Below are 7,831 nucleotides of genomic sequence, written 5' to 3' on the forward strand. Positions count from 1 at the left end.
CAAGAAAATAAGACGTCCTATGGAAGTGTAGATGTTGCTAACATTCAGACCCTTGGGATATGGAAAAATACATTCAGACAGTTACTAAACCAGGGTTTCCTAAGGCTGCCTGATGGCTGTCTGATAAGCATCCCCCACTCCCTTACTGTACCACTATTGAGCACCACTATTGAGCTGGGAGCATTTACTTAATGGCAAGATTGTGCCAACCCTGAACCAATGAGACATAATATTTCTGGATTTGACTTGTATGAGATTAGTCTCATAGGCTTGATACTCAATATCCCTATCATGAGCCCATGTTGCCAGGAGGGTTTGTAGGTAATACCCTGACCATGAAAACAGGAAATTTATAGAAAGATCTTGGTGTTTAGCCTCTGCACTTGACTTTCTTAATTTTGCTGGCTCTTTCTTAGCTAATATTAAAGGAGCATGTTCATCAAGCCCTTGTAATGGCTTATGAGCCTGTATCCAGCCCCCATATGTATTGGTGACTAGAAATGTGAACATCACCAGATTGGACACCCATTATGCTGTCCAATGCCATCACTGTAACCTTACCAGCTATATATTCGAGGCACAAACTGAATGAAGGTATATTAATTTTAAAGCAGCCTTATTTTATTATGCTTCCTATTAATGTAACAGGAAAATGGTATCAAGATGCAGGCCTCCAGGCATTGCAAAAACTGCACAATCAGCTGTCCTGGGAAATAGTGCTTTGGGACTTACTATTTTTGGTATTGTTACCCTAGTTACTGTTATCGCATCTGCTGTAACTGCTTCTCTGGCATTGACCCAAAGCATCCAGAATGCAAAGTTTGTCAATGAATTGGCTCAGAACACCTCAAGTACATTTCATGATAAAGAAGATATTGGCAAAAGTCTAGAAACAAAGCTAAATGATTTGGAAGCTGTAGTAATAGGACTAGATAATCAATTAGAAAGTGTCAAGACTAGGCAGCAGCTGTGATGCCATGCTGCTTTTACATATATTTGTGTGACTTCAGCCTGCTATAACAGTTCTCTATGGGACTGGAATAAAATCAAGATGCACCTACAGGAAATATGGCATCATAATAATATCAGTATAGACCTAGTGCAGCTACACAAACATGTGCAAGCCATTGAGTATATTCATGATGAAATTATATCTCCTGCAAAATCGGCAAAAGAATTACTGGATGATTTAAAATAATTTAATCCATGGAATATGTTAAAACACACTGTCTGGTATCTAATATAATTCCTTTGTGTGCTACTAATTTTATCCTGCTTTCTTTTTTTAAAATATCTTATTGATTTTTTACAGAGAGGAAGGGAGAGGGATAGAGAGCTAGAAACATTGATGAGAGAGAAACATTAACCAGCTGCCTCCTCTACACCCCCTACTAGGCATGTGCCCACAACCAATGTACATGCCCTTGACCTGAATCGAACCCGGGACCTTTCAGCCTGCAGACCAGCGCTCTTCCACTGAGCCAAACCGGTTTTGGCTATCTTGCTTTCTTTAAGTCAGCAGCAAGCTTCTGCAATCTCAAGTATGAAGGCTCCTACTAGATGTCCATAAGCTACATTTAAAAATAAAGAAGGGGGAGATGTAGAGAGCACCTACCAGGGAAGGCATGTGAGCATTTCTTTAATTATTGTCAGCTGAATACAGTGGCATTGACAGAGCCACATCCTGGAAACACACCTTGCCAGCTCAAGCACCAGGGGGTGGGTTTCATTATCTAAATCCAGCCAAGCACCAGGAACAAACATGATTATCTGAGCCCACCCAGAAGTGACAATTACAAAGAACCTACAAGAATACACATAAGCTCCTTTGTCTAGTGCTTTAGTAAAACTTCCTGTTTTGGTTTTTTTTTTTTTTTTGCTGTATAAAATAAACCCTCTGTATTGGCTCTGGGTCCCAGTCTCTCCATCAGAGGACAGTGATCCCACCCAGTCCCAGCTTTCCCTACTGTATTTGTGTCTGTCTCTTTCATTTTCTCAATCCCCTGTTGCCTCTACTCAGGAATAAAACCACTCTCTAGCTGCACTGGATGTGGAAAAGAGAGAAATATTTATAATACTGTGTTCATGGATTGGTAGAATAAATATCATTAAAATGTCTATACTACCCAAAGAAATCTATAGATTCAATGCAATCTCCATTAAAACACCAACACCATATTTCACAGACCTAGAACAAACTCTCCAAAATTTCATCTGGAATTAAAAACAACAACAACACACACACACAAAAAAAAAACCCAAATAGCTGCAGCAATCCTGAGAAAGAGTAACAAAGTTGGAGGGATCACAATACCAGATATAAAGCTATATTTCAAACCACTGTCCTCAAAACAACCTTGTACTGGCACAAGAACAGACATATAGAGCAATGGAACAGAACAGAGACCCCAGAAATTGACCCAAGCCATATGTTCAATTAATATTTGACAAAGGAGGGAAGAGCATGCAATGGAGTCAAGACAGTCTCTTCAATAAATGGTGTTGGCAAAATTGGACAGATATATGCAAAAAATGAAAATAGACCACCAACTTATACCATACACAAAAATAAACTCAAAATTAATAAAGGATTTAAATATAAGATGGAAAACCATAAAATCTTAAAAGAAGCCATAGGCAGCAACATATCAAACATTTGTTGTAGCAATATCTTTACTAATACAGCTCCTAGGGCAATGAAAGTTAAGGAGAAAATAAACAAATGGGACTACATAAAAATAAAAAGCTTCTGCACAGTGAAAGAAACCATCAACAAAACAACAAGAAATCCCACTGCATGGGAGAACATATTTGCCAATGTTACATCCAATAAGGGTCTAATATCCAAAATTTACAGGGAGAGCTCATACAACTTAACAAAAGGAAGAGAAAAAATCCAATCAAAAATTGGTCAAAGGGCATAAATAGACACTTTTTGAAGTGGACATACAGAAGGCCAAGAGACACATGAAAACATGTTCAAAGTCACTAATTACCCAAAAGATGCAAATCAAAATGACAATTAGTTACCATCGCACACCTGTCAGAATGACTATCATCAACAACTCAACCAATGATAAGTGCTGGTGAGGATGTGGGGAAAAGGTAACCTTCTTCCACTGCCAGTAGGATTGCAGAGAAAAAGGAACCCTCATGCACTGCTGATGGGAATGCAGACTGGTGCAGTCATTGTGGAGAACAGTATGGAGTTTCCTCAAAAAATTACAAATGGAACTCCTATTTGACCAAGTAATACCACTTATAGAATTATATTTCAAGAAATAAGAAAAACCAATTAGAAAGGATATATGCACCCTATGTTCATATTAGCACAATTTACAATAGCTAAAATTTGGAAACAGCTTAAGTGCCCATCAGCAGCGGAGTGGATTAAAAAACTCTGGTACATCTACACAATGGAATACTATGCTGCTATAAAAAAGAATAAAAGTCTTACCGTTCACAACACCATGCATGTACCTGGAAAGCATTATGCTAAGTGAAATAAGCCAGTTGGATAAATATCAAATGATCTCACTCATTGGTAGAATATAATGAACAACATAAACTGCTGAACAAAAATACATAGAGCCAGAGACATAGAAGCATCAAACAGACCATCCAACCTCAAAGGGAAGGCAGGGTAGAGGTGAGTAAGAGATCAAGTAAAGGACTTTTATCCATGCATATAGCATGATCAATTGACACAGACAACAGGGGGGTCAGGGAATGTGCTGGGAGGGGCCTGGAGCAGGTGGGAAGGGGTCAATGTGGAAAAAGAAGACTTACGTAAAACATGAGCAATAAAGAATTTTTTTTTTAAGAGTAAGAAGTTTTGGGGCAGTGTCACGTGCAGCACAGTTGGCGCTGGAGCAGGAGTCAGGACACTGGGTGTGCAGGTCCCTGGGGATCGAAGCTGCTGCGGGGCCAAGGGGAAACCAGGATGGTGACTTTGAGCAGGAAGACCTCGACCCCAACGTCCCTGGCCTGCAAAAGACCTCTTCCGAAAGATCCCTCGTTGGAGGTCCGGAACAAGAAAAGAGTTCGGCACCCCCTCTGTCATTGTCCGGACTTTTTGTGGAAGGTTCTATCATCCGCATAGCGATGGAGAACTTCCTAACTTATTATATCTGTGAATTATGCCCTGAACCCCACTTGAATATGATTATTGGAGCTAATGGAACTGAGAAGTCCAGCATTGTGTGTGCCATTTGCCTTGGATTAGGAGGCAAACCTGCTTTCATGTGACGGGCAGATAAGGTGGGCTGTGTGTGTGTGTGTGTGTGTGTGTGTGTGTGTGTGTGTGTGTGTGAAGAGATGATGTTCTAAAGGCATGGTTTAAATTATTAAGGAGTTCTGGAAATCTTGTAATTACTCATGAGATTGATGTGGCAAAAAATAAAAAAAATATTTTTAAAAAATCAGTCCTTTTGGTTCATCAACAAAAAAATCAACAATCCAGAAAGTAGTAGAAGAGCAAGTTGCAGACTTAAATATTCATGTGGGCAATCTTTGCCAGTTTCTACTTAAGAATAAAGTTGGAGAATTTGCAAAACTCAGTAAAATTGAACTGAGTCTACTTGAAGCTACTGAGAATTCAATTGGTCATCCGGAAATGCATAGATATCACTGTGAACTCAAAAACTTCAGGGAGAAAGAAAAACAACCACAGATCTCATGCAAAGAGAAAACAGAATGTCTAGAGAAAATAGTTCAGAGGAATGAAAGATATAAACAAGATGTGGAGTGGTTCCATGAATGTGAATGACATTTAGATATAATTGAGATGCTTGAAGCTAAAAGGCCAAGGGTGGAATATGAAAAGGTTCATGAGGAATATGAAGAATAAAAAGTAGCTCATGACTGAGTAAAGGAAAAAGTAAGAAAACTTAAAGACGGGCAGATTCCTATAACACGTCATATTGAAGAGAGAAATTCAGCATCACAATTTGGAGGCTCAAATCAAAGCAAAGGCAACAGATATTAAGGAGACATCTCAAAAATGCAAAACAACAACACCAACAAAACCCAAACAAACCCAAGATATTGTAGAAAGGAAAGATAAACATATTGAAGAACTTCAGCAGGTTTTAATAGTAAAACAAAATGCAGAGCTTGACGAACAGAGGACAATAAGTAATATCAAAAAATGGACAGAAGACTTGCAAAATGAACCAAGGACCACAGAAAACTGTATGAATCTTCAATCCCAGATTGATGGCATTAAAAATGATCTGAGATGAGTTCAAGATGAAAAGGAATCATCTGAAAGTGAGATAATTGACAAGCTTAAAGAAAGGGAAACATCACCTTTTCCTTATCCAGAAAGGAGAAAAAGAGTGTGAATGATCAAATTGTACAACTTGACAATCTTATGAATCAAAAGAAAGATAAGCTGAGACAGAGATGATACATATGTTGCTGTTTTGTGGATGAGAAATAACAGAGACAAATTTAAGCAAAGAGTCTATGAGCCCATAATGCTCATGACTATCTTGGAGTGCTACATACACTTCCTATGTCTACTACTGTGACTAAGATGTGGCTTTGGATAATTTTACCAAAATTTCCTTCACTGTATGAGAAAGAGCATGCTAAGAAACTGATAAGCTGCAGAGCCAATAAGGTGGCCAAATATTCTTTCTGGATATCAGGAAACAAGACCAAGGATGCAGTGGGAATACACATTACACTTGAAAAAAACTGCAAATCAGTCACTACTCGAAGTGAACAAACTGGCCAGTGAATAACACCCATCCCCACTTCTGTGAGTTCCTTTAGAAGTATTACCTAAATATATCAAAGATTTGAATGACCATGTAACCAACTTACACAAGAAGAGGGTTCCAGAATCTGACATAACAGAGTATCTCTGACAAGTACACCTGGGAGAGAATGATAATGAGAGCTAAGTTCTAGGTGGCTTACTCATAGCTATAAAAAGTTGTTTCTACTTCCTATAGTCATATTGGGATTACTTTTGCTTACTCTTTCCATAACTTGGAGCAAATATCCACATACATTTTCTTTCAATTGTGCTATTCTTTCCAATAAAGTAATTTGATGCCCCTCCCCTCTGCAAATTGTGAAGAAATAGACACTAAATGTTTATAGTGTTTGTGTCCAGGTAATAGTATTTTATGTGGTTTTCATTTTATTTTGTTTGATTGTATATCGTTCTCCATTTTTCTATACTGATTGATATTCTGTAATTTAAAATAGAGAGTAATATTGAACAGCACTTATATAACAAGTGCTGCACTAATTTTTTTAATTGTATCTCTTTTAATTCACATTTATTCCTATGGGGTGTATACTGATTTACTTTACCCATTTATAATATAAGATGAAATAACTAAAGTTTTCAGAGATTTTAGTTCAAGGTTACACACAGGATTTGAAGTGATATCTGTCTGGCCCCAGAGTCCTGGCTTTTAACTAGTGTGCTGCATTTTATATTTTTATAAAGCCTTTTTAAAAAATAAAACTGATGTTCATCTGCTGGAGCTAATCTTTCTCTTTAAAAAAATTTTTTTAAACTTAAACTTCTATTTTTTAAAATATATTTTATTGATTTTTTTTGCCCCCCTCCCTCCCTTCTCTCTTTAAATTTTGTAGATAGCATTTTTATATACCTCTGTTATGGAGACTTATTGTACAGTGCTTTTCAACATATTTTTCATTTGTGATAAATAATAGATTGAACTCTTAAAAAAATTTCCTGACTTTTTTTTTGCCCTTGAGTCTTTGCTCTGGAACAGCAGCACCATGAGCAGCCCGCACCCATTCAAGGAGCAGTAGCCACCTGAGCAGCTCAACCCAGATCAAGGAGCAGCAGCCATATGAGCAGACCACCCATGTCTGAGGAGCGGCAATCCTGAGCAGCCCGTGCTGGTCCAAGGAGCAGCAGCCACATGCAGCCTGCACCTAACCGACGAGCAGCAGCTGGGTGAGCAGCCTGCCACTATCCAAGGAGCAGCAGCCACACCAGCAGACTGCCCACATCCAAGAAGCGGCAGTCCTGAGAGGCTGCACTGGTCTGAGGAGCAGCAGCCACACATAACCTGCACCTGTCTGACGAGCAGCAGCTGGGTGAGCGGCCCACCCCTGTCCAAGGAGCATCAGACACATGTGCAGCTCACACCCACCTGAGGAGCAATAGCCAAGCAAGCACCCTGTCCCCAATCTGAGGAGCAGCAGCTGCATGAGGAGCCTGAACCCATACAAGGAGCACCAGCCTGGCAAGCAACCTGCTCCTGTCCAAGAAGCAGCAACCTCATGAACCCCATCTGAGGAACAGCATCAGCGTGCAGCCATCCCTGATCCAAGGAGCAGAAGCCACATGAGCAGTCCTCACCTGTCCGAGGAGCAGCAGCCATGCAAGCAGTCCACACCTGTCCAAGGAACAGCAGCTGTGCAAGAAGAATGCCCCACCAGCCAGAAGAGACATGACTGCTGCAAACAGAACCCACCAAATGAGTCACTGCCAACTGAGGAGCACCCATTTCTGTGATCGCCTGAGGAGCAACCACAGACTGAGGAGCCACTGCCACCCAAGGAGCAGTCCCAGCATGACTCAACATCTAGATCACTCAGTGAGATAAAAAAAATTGATAGGAAAAGAAACCTCAAAGGAAAGAAAAGGAGGAATCACCAGAAAAGCAACTAAGTGAAACAAAGGCAAGCAGTATGTCAGAAAAAAAAATTTGGAATAAGGGCCATACAGTTCATAAACCAGATGGAAGAAAAAAATCAACAACTTATGTAAGAATGAAGAAGAAATGAAGAGTGATATAGCTGCAGTAAAAAAACACCATGGAATGTTTCAACA

At 39.6% G+C, this 7,831-nt stretch overlaps 1 pseudogene; it reads left to right on the forward strand.

The window, feature by feature from the left end:
- Positions 1 to 652: 652 nt before the first annotated feature.
- On the forward strand, positions 653 to 5,534 carry LOC118728166 (annotated as a pseudogene).
- The last annotated feature ends 2,297 nt before the right edge of the window (positions 5,535 to 7,831 follow it).

This window comes from Pipistrellus kuhlii, unplaced genomic scaffold (genome assembly GCF_014108245.1).
Source record: "Pipistrellus kuhlii isolate mPipKuh1 unplaced genomic scaffold, mPipKuh1.p scaffold_m20_p_29, whole genome shotgun sequence".
Lineage (NCBI taxonomy): Eukaryota > Metazoa > Chordata > Mammalia > Chiroptera > Vespertilionidae > Pipistrellus > Pipistrellus kuhlii.